Source organism: Macrotis lagotis, chromosome X (genome assembly GCF_037893015.1).
Source record: "Macrotis lagotis isolate mMagLag1 chromosome X, bilby.v1.9.chrom.fasta, whole genome shotgun sequence".
In the NCBI taxonomy this organism is placed as follows: Eukaryota; Metazoa; Chordata; class Mammalia; order Peramelemorphia; family Peramelidae; genus Macrotis; species Macrotis lagotis.
The window spans coordinates 277,694,534-277,709,709 of NC_133666.1; the positions used below are offsets into that span (position 1 = coordinate 277,694,534).

Consider the following 15,176-nt stretch of genomic DNA (forward strand, 5'->3'; position numbering starts at 1 on the left):
TGCATGGGAAAAAGATACTGATAACACATATGAACTTTCTCATTTATAAGAGCTGTTAGAAGAAGCATATATAGACAGGACACATGAAGGAGCAGAATATAGTAATATAGTATAATATAGGTATAATATAGTAAAAAGATGGAGTCAATGGGTGATAAAGGCAAGTACTGGGAGGAAGAAAAAGGAGAGGAAGAAGAGCTAAGATATTTCACATAAGAGCTTTTTCAATGGAATGGAACAGGGGAAGATGAGGGGGAATGAATGAGCCTTCATTCTCCTCAGAAATGGCTCAGAGAGGAAATAATGTACACTTAATAGGGTATAGAAATGTATCTTACCCTAGAGAAAAAAATGAGAAGAAAGGGATGGGATAAGGGGGAATGAGGGGGAAAGGAAGGAATAGGTGATTGAAGAGAGGGAGAATTGTGGGAGAGAGTGCTCAAATACAATACACTTTTGGACAGGGACAAGGTGAAAGGAGAGAGAGAATAGAATAAATGAGAGTGGGGAGAAATAGAATGGAGGGAAATACAGCTAGTAAGAACAACTGCAGAAAAAATATTGAAGCAAGTTCTCTGGTGGACTTATGATAAAGAAGACAACTCACCCCAGACAAAGCCATTGGAATCTGAACATAGACTGAAGTAATTTTTTTTCTCTCTCACTATTCTTGAGATTTCTCATCTTCTTGGGTGGGGGAGGGAGGAGTATTTATGTATACTCTTATACCAAAATTATTGTAATAATATAAAATAAATAAACCAAGAGTCTACCATGTGAAAAAGTTACATTTTCAAGCACATATTTTTTGTACCTGAGGACCATTATTATCTAGTTATTAAAATAATCTGTTTTTCTCTTATATGAAATATTTTTACATAAAACATGTGATAAATATGATAATATGAGAAAACCCTATTTTATATAGGGAGAGATTTTAATAAATATTTTGGCTTTTTTTCTGCATATTGATAAAAATATTCATTCTTATTTTAACTGTGGGGGAAAAAATCCTTTTCTTTTAAATTGTAACTTTCAGTTTATTTTCATTTATAACTTTGCCTACCCTTTTCTCAGTCCCTTCTTCCATTCTCTTTCACTTTCCTCACCCCACCCCCTTCCCTGTAGAGTAGGATAGCTTTTTAAACCCCAGTGGGAATGTATCTTATTCCCTCTCTGAACCAAACTATTGACTTGCATTTACTCAGTGTTCATACCCTCCCTCCTTTCCCTCTAAAATTATAAATCTTTGTGTTTCATCACCTGGTGTTATTTATTTCTCAAGTACTATTAATAAGGGATCATCAGTCACAGTTTGATTAATTGCTTGATATGCTCAAAGTGTTTTCAAGTACCATCACATTTTGATTGATTGATTGACTGTTTGATAAGCAGCATTGCCTGAAGGTCAATAAGTAACTTTCCCTCTTTTGTCTCATTAGAAGTACAATTTTCAAGAGACTTGAATTACATCAAATTATAATCATTTTTTTATGCTATCTGTTTTTCAAGTACCCTCCAAGGACATTCAATCATCATGAACCAAAGTATCATCCAAGGCCAAATTATTTTATGAATAATTTGCACTACTTCCCTCCCTCCACCCAGGGTAATTAATCTCTTGTTAAATAGAGTATGGATTAAGTCCAACCTGATTTAATTAACTATAAGCTTCTCACAGGGCTCTAAGTACTGGGAGGCTCTTAATGTCTCACTTAAGAAGTTTACAATTGATTATACTATGGGAGATATTGACTTAGGACCACCCAGCTTATGATGCCCTTATCAGAGAAAGTGTTAAGCTTTGTGACCAAAACAATATTAGAGTAGGTCAGAGGAAACTGAGACACTTAAGTTTAGAGTCAACAACCTGATTTTCAACAGGGCTTTTTGTCTCAACATAGTGATGTCATCTTGGATCTCTTCAGTGCAGAGAAAAGATCCAACCATACCCATATCCTGGAAGTCCAGTATCTTTAATTACAATCATCCTAAGAGAAGCACAATTCTCGAGAGTTATGAGTGTTGTATCTTCCCTTTTAGAATTGTATACAACTTGATGGTCTTCACTAACATTTCTTTTATTTTGTTTTGTTTTTTTCTTTCCCCTTCTAACTTACCTTTTTATGCATCTTTTTGAGTCATGTATTTGATGATTGAATTCTCTATTCATTTCTGAACTTTTAGTTAGTAAATTATATATATGGTATTCCAGGTCCTCCAGTCTTTCAGTGGTAGGTCCTGTGTGAGTCTGCTTGAGTTTCTATTGTATTTAAATAGTTTTCTTTGTGCTGCTTGCAATATTTTCTCCTTTATTTGAGAGTTCTAGAATTTGGTTGTAACTTTCCTTGGAGTTTTTATCCTGGGGTCTCTTTCTTTAGGGATTCTGTGCATTCTTTCAGTGGCTATATTGTCTTCTCATTCTAGCAGATTTGGACCATTCCTGCATGATGTTTTCCAGGTTCTTTTTAAGGATCTAGGTTTTTCTAGTAGTTCCATGATTCATGAATTATCTCTCCTGGATATATTTTCCAGGTCATTTGTTTTTCCTAAAAGGTACTTTGTTTTACATTTTACATTTTCTTCAATTTTTTCAGCCATTTTTTTTTGTTTGATGGAATCTTGTAGTCTCTTCAATTCATTGATTTCTCGTTGTTCAATTTTAATTTTTAAGGTTTTATTTTCTTTGGTTAGCTTTTATGTTTTCTTTTCCAGTTGTTATTTTTACTCTTAATGGATTTTATTTCTTTAGTCAATTTTTCATAATTTTTTCTCCATGACTTTCATTTTTTCCCCAAGTTTCTTCTTCCTCTCTTCTTTGGTATTAAATTACTTTTGAGCTCTTATGTGAGCTTTTGGATTTGAGTACAATTCACAGACTCTTTTGAGACTTCCCAGTGATTTTTCTTTGATTTCTTCATCTGACATAGCATTGTAAAAATTTTTATCTACAAAGTAGTTTTTTTATAATGAGTGCTCTTTCAGCTTTTTTGCTCTTTTTTGTTGTTTTAGCTCTGCTCCTGAGATCTAGGTAGTATAGATCCAGGCTTTTTTATGTTCTGATTCCTGGCTTGTTCTTGGCAAAGATATTTCCTATGCAGTCTAGGCCTTACCTTGGAAGAGGTTTAGTTCCTCCTTTAAGCCCAGGTTCTGCCTATGCAGTGGTTTGTTCCCAATCCAGTCTTGTCTTTCAACCCAGTGTTCCAAGGGTTCAGACTTTCATTGGGGCACCTAGATGGCACAGTAACCCTGGAGTCAGGAGTACCTGAGTTCAATTTCAGCCTCAGACACAATAATTACCTTGCTGCATGACTTTGGGCAAACCACATTAACTCCATTTGCCTTGCAAAAAATTTTTTTAAAAAACTAAAAAAAAATGAATTTTGAAGACTCCAGGAAAATTCTGCCTTACTTCACTATCTTGGTTCCATCATTTAATTGCAATAATTCATTTTCATACTGCGCCACCTAGCCACCCCCCCAAAATCACTTTTAAAGAGCTATAAAATAATGTTTTAAGGAAAAAATATAGTTAAGTAGAAATGAGTTCCCTGGTAAGCTGATCACTTGATCATTGTTTTGTTTCATGGTTACCATGATCAAAAAAAAATCACAAATGGCCAATAGGCTTATGTGGCCACCTTTTCTTTTTTTCCCCATGAGATCTCTGTCCCAATTTCTCAGTTGCAGGTCTGAGAATAGGGGACAGTGTCATACAATTAACACAGCAACAGTTTAATATTTGTAAAGTGCTTAAAGCTGTATATAACAAATAGTAAGCACTATGAAAAAGTCAGTTGCAAAATACTCATGATGGAAAATGCTATCCACATCCAGAGAAAGAACCATGGATTCTGAATACAAATCAAAGCATACTATTTTCATTTTTTCTTTTTTCTTTCTTGTTGTTTTAGTCTTTTCTTCTTATTCTTCTTTTTTGCAACATAACTGATGTGGAACTATATTATAACCTATATCAGATTGCTTGCTGTCTTGGGGACACAGGGAAGGAAGAGAAGAAAGGAGAAAATTTTGGAACTCAAAATTTTACAAAAATGATTGTTGAATATTATCTTTATATGTAATTGGAAAAAATAAAATATTAAGTACAAAAAGAGAATGCTAGCTATTATTACTGTATTATTACCTTTTGCATTTTGTTTGATTTACCTATATCAATGAAACATTTATTCTTCCTTTCCCAGTAGAATGTTAGTACCTTAAGGACAGGGACTTTGTCATTTTTCATATCTATATCTCCAGTACAATAGCATGATGCTTTTTCATATGCAATAGTGGGTGCTTGATAAATACTCCTTGATACGAATAAAATCAAATCTTTAAATTTAAAAGAATAATTGAGAGTCAGCTAACATTGATTAGGCATCTATTGTATGCCAGGCCTTGTACTGAGTAATGCAAGTAATTCAAAGCAAGGTAAATAAAACTCCAACAAAAGAGTAAAATCTCTTTTTTCAAAGTTAGCACTTTAATAAAGAGACAACATGCAAATAGCTATGTGTAAACAAGAAATATACATATGATAAATTGGAGGTAATTTCAATGGGAACATACAAATATTAATACAGATTGGGAAAGTCTCTTAAAAAGTAGAATTTTAGTTAAAAATTGAAGGAAGAACAACAAGTTATCAGGCAAAGATGAAAGAGAATATTCCCAGAATGATTAACTTTCAGTGAAAACAATTCTAGTTCAGAAATGAAATGACTATATATAAGAAACAACAAGGAGACCAGTATCACTGAATTCCAAAGTACATGGAAAAGAGAAAGGTGTTAGAAACCTGGAAAAGTTGGAAAAGATTATGTTATGGAGGGTTTTGATTCCAAATTGGGATGTTAGATTTGATTTTGGAGGTATTAGGGTGGTGATATGGTCAAATTTGTTTTTTAGAAAGATCTTCTTGAGTAGGGGATAGATTAGAATCAGGACAGACATACAGCAAGAAAATCAACAAGGAAGCTGTTAACAAAATTCAGGCATGAGCTGATAAGATCAGAAAAGAGGCAATGTCAGAGGAATGGGGAAGTATATGATGGAAATGTTATGAAAGAAGAAAAATAGGACTTGAAAACTGAATGAAGATGAAGTATGAGAGAGAGAGAGGTCAAGGATAACACTTAGTTTGTAATTCAGGTGACTGGCAGGTGATTCTTTATATTAGTAGATAACTTTGAAAGATGACAATGCTTTGGAGAAAGGATGATATACAGCTAGTATTAGAAGGGAGACTTTCCACTAGAAAATAAATCTTTGCATCAAATATCTCTAATAAGAGAGTAATAACCAAAGATAAATAGGAAATTAACACAAATATATTTCTAAGAACCGTTCTCCAACAGATGGATCATCAAAGGTTAAGTAAAGAGAGTACTCAAAAGAAAACTTGAAAACTATTAAAGTTCTATATCTTAGTATTATATCTATATAAAGATAAGATTCTAATGCTAAGAATTTTGTAACTGCAAATATTATGCTTCTTCCTTTTATAGAATGCAAATATTATAGAATGCAAATATTATAGAAAGCAAATATTGCTTGTTAAAGAAGATATACATACAAATTATCTTCATACATAACTACATTAATAAAGTATTTTTCACTTTTAAAAATCTTTGTCTATTAAAATATTATTACTGTCCTGTATCTCTCTTTACATATAAGATATGAAATCTTAGCATTTCACATATAGAAAATTCAAATTGGAGTAGGAGGGAGCATAACAATATCTCAAACATCACATAACATTACTTTTATTCCTCTCTTCAGGAGAAAAAAACCTAAGGTCTTTCTCCTGGTACTTGCTAGATAATTGAATTATATCCCATTAAGCGTTCATTATTCTTTGATTTTTACATTTAATTAAAAAAGCAGGGATATCCACAATTGAGAAGGTCTTCTCTTCTCCATTCAGTTGCTTCATAGATAAATAATTCAGCTAGATGGAGATAGCTCTGAAGTACCTATCATAGAAAATATCCTCACATATCACTTTTCAAGAAATCTTTAGGAAACATTCTACTACCATATTCTCATTTCCCTCAACCACTTACTAACTCAATGATTCCAAGCATACATATGGAAGCAGAATGGGAGATAATGCCTTGCTCCATCAATTATGTTTACCCTCCCCTACCCCCTAAAGGAAACATCTTTAACATATCAGATATAGGGTTTCCAATATATAAAAGGAAAAGCTCAGAAGTCATCTTCATAAATGGCAAACCACTACTATCTGGAAAGTAATTATACAACTATACCTATCTGAGCATAGATTTTGTGATACACCACATCCCTTCTGACCAATTGTAAGGAATAGCTTTTGATAAATCTTTCAATATATGTCTTATGCATGGATTTCCTTTTATGCTGGCTAGACTGTATGAAGTTACCGCTTAGCTATTGATTTGGAGAGACTTTATATGTCAAATTAAGGCACTGAAATGGGAAGGAGAAATGAATCAGATCTGCTCTGCATTACAAAATTACTCTAGTATTTCAATTATTGTGGTTCTTATACTCATTCTAATTACAGAATTAAGAGGTACTCATTAACTATTCAATTTGATTTAAAAAAAAATTTATGGGGGATACAAAGACCAAAAGAACACAGTCTCTGATCACAAGAAGCTAACTCTTCAAATGTAGACTTGGCTTCTGCTGGTCAATACAAATAGAATATGAATAAGGCCATTTGAAATACTTTTCCAACTAAGTTTAGTCGTTAAAAAGGGAATAATTAATTGAGGTGTAACCATAGTTAATGAAAATGACTAATCTGCAAACATGGTTATGAAAAATATGTATGTATCATGTTAACCTGGGAGGTTAGGAAGGGAAGATGGAAAGAAATTTTGTAACTTAAAAATATACATATACATATAGATGGATGTTGAAAAAACTTTCATAACATGTATTTGTAAAAATAAAATATCAATTTTAAAAAAAGCATAGTTCAGAGTCACTGTCTCCAACCAGATTACCCTGGGAACTTCAGAATTTACTTCATTTTTATGTTTTCTCTCATTTGGGTAGAAAGGTTCTTGTTCTATGAAAACATTCAAAGTAATAAAGCAAATCAGATACTAGACCATCTTTATTTATTTTCACAAAAAAAGATACTGGAAAAATACAAATGACTCTCAGGAGTCCAGTATAATCATGAAATTTTCCTTTCTTTGAGATAGTTTCTCTTTGAATCTCAGAGACTTCTTCAAGCCACCAGACTAATAGCATTATCCTAAGAGTTTGGACACCTAGATTGTTAAGGTATGTCTGTTACCAGTAGAGGCAGTCCTTCAAATTCCTTTGAGTCTCATTTTCTGCCCCCAGACACTTTTACAGTTTTAATTTGAACTCCTCCAGGAAGAGATGTGTACCTGCCATCCTTCTTTCCATTAGACATGAACCATCCAAATAATTCATGTCAGTAGCAGAGTTTCCAGTTCAGATTTTGTTCTTCCACATTGTGATTCAATCTCTTGATATTATACCAGATACTTGATCTTTGGTTAAAGAATTCCTGACAGTCCATTAGAACATGAACTCTTAACCTTTTTATGTGATGGATCCCTTTAGCTGAAATTCTTATGAATCCTACAGACTTCTCAGAATATTTTTAATGTATAAAATAAAACATATACCATGAAAAAGGAAACCATTTACATTGAAATAAAGCTATGAAATTATTATTTTCTTAAATTCATGGTTTTTCTGGCCAAGATGGCAGAGAGAAACCACAAACAGCTTTAAACTCTCCTGCCTCTTCCTCAGAACTTACATGAATCAAGTCTCTTAAAAGACATATCCAGCAGGATATGGTCAAGGAGGAGTGTGGGCATGTCCAGGGCAGAGAGTGGAGACACAGCACAGGGTAGGCAGGGTGAGAACAGGGACTGACCTGAGAACTATGGTGGTGGAAGCCTTTGTTGTATGTATGTCAGGTAGATGGCAGAATTCCAGTGGTCTGGCTTTCCAGACATCTAGCCAGGCTGTGTTTCCAACAGAGGAGTCTCCAAGGTTCCATATGATACCCTCATTGTTCCATTGAAGGGCTTGACTTTGTCTAGAACAAACAGAAATAGACCCAGGTTTTGGTGCCTTACTCCAGGAGCCTGAGTGTGAGCTACAGATCTTCTCCAGCACTGATTGCACAGATTACCCTGAGAGATTCTCTGACTGTTCTAGTCATGAGGGCCCAGATTATGTGAGGACCACCCAGATCCTGTCCCAGGCCTATGGATTGGGCCACTGACATTACCAACATAAACAATCCAGAGAAACCTTCTGGCATTCCTTACTGATTGGCTCAATGAGTAAGCCCCTGAAGTTTCTAACCCCTCTAGGAAACTCAACACCAAAGGTCTGCAAACCAGCCCCTCCTGCAGCACAAGACCCTAGGGGAAAGAGCCAAAAATGAAAAAAGTCCAGCACAAAGTGGGGTCCATTGAATGTTACTTTGAAGGTAAGGATACTAGTTCAAAAAGGAGTGGAATTGGGTACTTCTGGCAAAGATGGGGGAGAGAAGCCAGGTACTGTACTAAGCTCTCCTGGTTTTCCATTAGAACTAATATGAAAGGAGTCTCTTAACAGAATTTGGATCCACAAAGCCCAGAAAAGAACCTAGGTGAACATCTAACAACAAGGTCTGTCTCAGGGGAGTGTGGGTGAGCTGGGTTTCAGAGAGCAGACAGCCAGCACAGGGACAGTGGAGTGAGGCCCTGGGACTAACCTGAGAACAGCCTCAGAAGTATTGGCTTTGTGTGCAGTGGGCAGGAGAGTTCCAGTGAGGCTGAAGGGAGAGTTCCAGCACAGCGAGCAAAAGAGTTCCAGAGTGTGGCTAGATATCTATCCAGTCAGTTTGGCTAGTCTGGAATACAAGGTCTGAAAGATCCATATTTTCAGTACAATCCCAATGTTTCCAGTTTAGTACCCTCCACCCCCCATCCCTGTGGAGATAGGGACTCTTCCCAGAACAAACAAAGTAAAAACCCCACCCCACCCCCATATCTCCCTTAGTGCTGAATGAGGATTAAGGAGATTAATTATATAATTAGAGGATCCACCCCACATTGTTCCAAATTAATCCAGATCCTGCGGCCCCACCCCCCATCCCTAGGAGGCCAAGGGAATGGGCCATAAATCAAGGTCACAGACACTCAGAGAAAGTGTCCAGCATCCACTACTGGCAGGCCCAATAGGAGTTACTAAACCCAATGAGCAAAGCCTCTGGGGCTTTCAACACCAAAAGTCTATGAAGCAGCCCCTCCCCCAAACAGAAGATCCTAGGAAAATATAGAAAAGCCAATGAAAAGGCAGTCCATTGAAAGCTACCTCAAAGCCAAAGATCTTAACTCAGAGAGACTTAGAACTTCTGAAGAGACTATGAAATGATCTCCTGCTCATAAAGACTTCTTAGAAGAGATCAGAAAGAAGTGTAAAAATCATTGGAAAAAAGAAACAAAAAGAGAAAATTACCATCTTGCAACAAGAAAACAAAAATGCAAATGGACCAAGTGCAAAAAAAAATAGTATTCTCAAAAAAAATTTGGACAAATGTAAAACTCCTTCAAAAATAGAATTGAACAACTGAAAAAGGAGCTGCAAAAGGTAAATGAAGAAAATTCATCTCTAAAAAAGACTGGAATCTGGAAATTAATGACATCATGAGACAATAAGAATCTGTTAAACAAAATAAAAAAATCGAAAAATTAGAAGAAAATGTAAAATACCTCATTGGCAAAACAACTGACCTAAAGAATATATTCAGGAAGGACAATTTAAGGATCATTGGCCTTTCTGCAAACATTGACGATAAAATAAAAACACCAGGATTGGATACTTCGGGATAGTAAAGGAGAATTGTCCTGATGCCATGAAACCAGAGGGAAAATAGTTATTGAAAGAATACATTGGTCCCTACCTGAAATGGATCCCAAACTGAAACAGCAAGTATTGTGATCAAATTCCAGAGCTATAAGATAAAAGAGAAATTCCTGCAAGCAACCAGAAAGAAACAATTTAGATACCAATGAGACACAGTAATGATTACACAGGACCTGGCTGAATCATCATTAAGGGTTTGAAGGGCCTGGAATATGATATTCTGAAGAGCAAGGGAGCTTGGAATACAGCCAAGAATTTACTATCCAGGAAAACAGAGCCTTCTCTTTGGTAAAAGATGAATATTTAATGAAATAGGAGACATCCAACTTTTCCTGTAGAAAAGACCAGAGCTAAATAGAAAATTTGGACTTCAAACAGGAAACTCAAGAAATATGTGAAAAGGTAAAGAAGGGAAAAGATAAAAAACTGTTATCTAATAAGATGAAATAGGCTATATTCCCACCTGGGAGAGATTCTCATAACTCTTAGAATTGTAATTGTATTGGAGATAATGTATTTAGCCAAAAGTAATGGAAACACATAACTTGTCTGTGACCCTGATAGAATGATTTAAAAATAATATCTCAATAAAGATATGGGAAGATGGAGGAGATTGAATGGGGTAAATTACCTTAAATGTAAAGGTACAAAGGACAAGTGAGAACTATCAGAATGTGACTGTCATCAGATTTGGTTCAAAGAAGGAATAACATACACACACATTCAATTAAATTAAGAAACTTATCTTACCTTTCCAGTAATAAGAGGGGAGGGGGGAGGTGGAGGAAAAGAGAAACTGACAGAAGGAAGGGAAGAAAGAAGGGGCAAAGGGAAAGTACAAAGAAAGGGAAGGATGTTGGATATAAGGGAGAAACACAATGATTGAGGTGGTATTCAGAAGCAAAATACTGGGGAAGATGGATAAGGTGATAAAAGGGGCAAAATACAAACAGAAAGAAGATATTAGGTATAAATATCATTAAAAGAGATAAGGAAAGAAACTATATCCTCCTAAAAGGTACCACAGACAATAATGGAATTTCAATACTAAATATTTACACACCAAGTTGTTTACACACCACATTCTTAGAGGAGAATTTGAATGAGTAAAAGTAAGACATAGAGAGCAAAACTCTACTAGTGGTAGACCTCAACCTCCCTCTCTCAGAATTAGATAAATCTAACCATAAAATAAACAAGGCAGAAGTTAAGCAAGTAAATAGATTGGTAGAAAACCTAAACATGATAGACTTTTGGAGAAAATTGAATGGGGATAGAAAGGAAAATACTTTTTTTTCCTGCAGAACATGGTATCTAAACAAAAATTGACCTTGTACTAGGGCATAAAAACCTCATGATACAATTCAGAAAGTCAGAAATAGTGAATACTTCCTTCTCAGATCATAATGCAATAAAAATCATGATGATAATAGTCCATGGAGAAATAGACCTAAAAGTAATTGGAAACTAAATAACCTCATTTTAAAGAATAAGTAGATTAAACAACAAATTATAGATAGAATTAATGAATTCATCCTAGACAATGACAGTAATGACACAACATGACAAAACTTATGGAATATAACCAAGGCAGCATTTAGGGGATATATTATATCTACAAATGCTTAGATGAACAAAATAGAGAAAGAAGAAATCAATGAACTAAGAATGTAGCTAAAAAGTAGAAAAAAAGAATAAATAAAAATGATCAATTAAACACCAAATTAGAAATTCTAAAAATTAAAGGAGAAATTAATAAAATTGAAAGTCAGAAAACTATTGAACTAATAAATAAAACTAAGAGTTGGCTCTTTGAAAAAAATAAAATTGATGAGCTTTGTTTAATTTGATTTAAAAAAGGAACATGAAAACCAAATTACTAGTATCATAAATGAAAAAGGCGAACTCACCACCAATGAATATGAAATTAAAGTAACAATTCAGAACTATTTTGCCCAGCTGTATGCCAATAAATTTGATAATCTAAGTGAAATGAATGAATACCTACAAAAATATAAATTGCCCAGATTAAAAGAAGTTGAAATTAAATGCCTATATAAACCTATCTCAGGAAAAGAAATCCAACAAGCCATCATTGAACTCTATGAAAAAAATCTCCAGGGCCAGATGGATTCACAAGTAAATTCTCTGAAACATTTAAGGTACAATTGGTTTCAATTCTATATGAACACTTTAGAAAAATAGGTGAAGAAGGAACTCTGCCTAATTCCTTCTATGACACCAATATGGTGCTGATACCTAAACCAGGAAGAGGAAAAAAACAGAGTCAAAATTATAGACCCATTTCCCTAATGAATATGGATGCAAAAATCTTGAATAAAATCTTGGCAAAGTGATTACAATAAGTTATCGCTAGTACAATACACTATAACCAAGCAAGATTTGTCTCAGTAATGCAGGGTTGGTTCAATTTTAGGAAACTATTACTAAATTGACTATATCAAAAATAAATCTAAAAGAAATCATATGATGATCTCAATAGATGTTGAAAAATCCTCTGACAAAATTCAGTACCCATTACTACTTAAAACACTAGATAGCATAGGAACAAATGGATTGTTTCTAAGAATGATAATCTATCAGAAAATATCAACAAGCATTATATGCAATTCAGATAAGATAGAGGTTTTCCCAGTGGTGAAACAAGGATGACTGTTATCACCACTACTATTCAATATTGTATTAGAAATGTTAACTTCACCAATAAGAGTTTTAAAAAAAAGAAATTGAAGGAATTTGAAATGGCAAGGAAGAAACAAAACTCTCTTTGCAGATGACATGAGAGTATACCAAGAGACCTCTAAAAACTCATCTAAAAAACTACTAAAAAAAATAGTAACTTTAGCAATATCTCAGAATATAATTAATTTTTAGGATTTCTATATATTACTATATATTTCTGTATATTACTAGCAAGATACAACAGCAAGAGCTAAAAAGAAAAATCCCATTTAAAATCATATCATTGGGGGGGCAGCTAGGTGGTGCAGTGGATAGAGCACTTGCCCTGGAGTCAGGAGTACCTGAGTTCAAATCCAGTCTCAGGCACTTAATAATTACCAAGATGTGTGGCTTTGGGAAAGCCAGTTAACCCCACTGCCTTGCAAAAACTAAAAAAAAACATCATATCATTGGGTATGCAACTAAAAAAGCTAGTAAAAGAATAAATTAAACTGCCAATGAAATGAAATTTGAAATTCTGAAAATCTAGGGTGAAATTTATAACATGGAAAGCAATAAAACCATTGATCTCATAAATAAAAGTAAAAGTTTTATGAAAAAGGCAATAAAATAGACAAACCTCTGGTTAATCTGATTTTTTTAAAAAAGAAGGAAAATATCCAAATTACCAGTATCAAAAAGGAAAAAGATGAACTAACCGCCAATGCGGACAAAATCAAAGAGATAATTCACTGAGTTGTATGCCAATAAATTGGATAACTTAAGTGAAATGGATGAATATTTACAAAAATACAAAATGCCCATATTAACAGAAGAGGAAATAAATTACTTAAATAACCCCATTTCTGAAAAATAAAGTGAAAAAACCATCAATAGGTTCCCTAAGAAAATCTCCAGATCCAGATGGATTTACAAGTGAAGATTACCAAACATATAAGGAACAATTAGTTCCTATTCTACATAAAGTATTTAAAAAATAGGAAAGGAAGTTCTGCCAAATTCCTTTTATGACAATATCATGATGCTGATACCTAAACCAGGAAGAACCAAAACAGACATAGAAAATTATAGATCCAGCTCCCTAATGATTATTGATGCAAAAATCTTAAATAAAATTTTAGCAATAAAACTACAGCAAGTTATTACCAGGATAATATACCACTATCAGGATGGATTTATACCAGGAGGCAGAGATGGTTCAACATTAGGAAAACACTCAACATAATTAAACATAACAGTAATAAAGCCAACAGAAATAATATGATTATCTCAATAGATGTTGAAAATGCCTTTGATAAAATACAACATCCGAGTCCTGTGAAAAACACTAGAAATTTAGGAATGAATGGAGTTATCCTTAAAATGATAAATAGCACCTATCTAAAACTATCAACAAATATTATATTTAATGGGAATAAATTCAGAGCATTTCCAGTAAATTCAGTATTGAAATAAGGATACCCATTATCACCATTACTATTCAATATAGGATTAGAAAGGGTAGCAGTAGCAATAAGAAAAGACAAAGAAATGGAAGGAATCATAATTGGCAAGAAGCAAAACTTTCATTATTTGCAGATGATATAATGACATACTTAGAGAACCTGAGAAAATCATCTAAATATCTCCTGGAAACAATGAATAAATTCAGAAAAGTAACAGGATATAAAATAAACCCAGATAAATAATCAGCATTTCTATATATGAATAACAAAGCCCAAGAACTAGAGATAGAAAGAAAAATTCCATTTAAAATAACTGTAGACAACATTAAATACTTGGGAATTTATCTTCCAAACCAAACCAAGAAACTGTATGAAGAGAATTCTAAAGTTCTCCTCACCCAAATAAAGTCAGAAAAAATACTTGGAAAAAGTCAAATGCTCATGGATAGGTCAAGCTAATATGATAAAAATGACAATTCTACTCAAATTAAAATATGTATTCAGTGCCATACCAATCAAAATGCCAAATAACTACTTTACTGACATGGAAAAAATAGTAACAAAATTCATCTGTAGCAACAAGAGGGCAAGAATAGCAAGGGAACTGATGAAACAAAATGTAAAGGAAGGTGGCTTAGCTCTGCCAGATCTCAAACTATACTATAAATCATCAGACATCAATACTGCCTGGTACTGGCTAAGAAATACAGTAATGGATCAGTGGATTCAAATAGGTTCAAAAGAAACTGCAGTAAATGGCTACAGCAATCTGCTATTTGACAAATCCAAAGACATCAGTCTCTGGGATAAGAACTCATTATTTGATAAAAATAGTTGGGAAAATTTGAATATAGTATGGCAAAAACTAGGCAGAGATCCACATCTCACACCCTATACCAAAATAAGATCAAAATAGGTACAGGATTTAGACATAAAGAGTGATACAATAGATAAATCAATAGACCAAAAAATACTCATGTATCTGATCTAAGGAAAAAGGACAAAGTTATGACCAAATAAGAACTAGAACACATTATACACTGCAAAATGTATGATTTTTACTATTTTTTAGGGTTTTTTGCAAGGCAAATGGGGTTAAGTGGCTTGCCCAAGGCCACACAG

General features: G+C 33.9%; 1 long non-coding RNA gene across 1 annotated transcript in view; it reads right to left on the reverse strand.

Moving 5' to 3' along the window:
• Window positions 1-8,890, reverse strand: part of LOC141497894 (uncharacterized) — a 100,310-nt gene extending 91,420 nt beyond the window's left edge. The window contains exons 1-2 of the long non-coding RNA XR_012471485.1: window positions 8,753-8,890; window positions 7,922-8,086 (exon numbers count right to left, since the gene is read on the reverse strand). This is a non-coding gene — a long non-coding RNA (uncharacterized LOC141497894). The remainder of the gene's footprint in view (window positions 1-7,921; window positions 8,087-8,752) is intronic.
• Window positions 8,891-15,176: the final 6,286 nt, after the last annotated feature.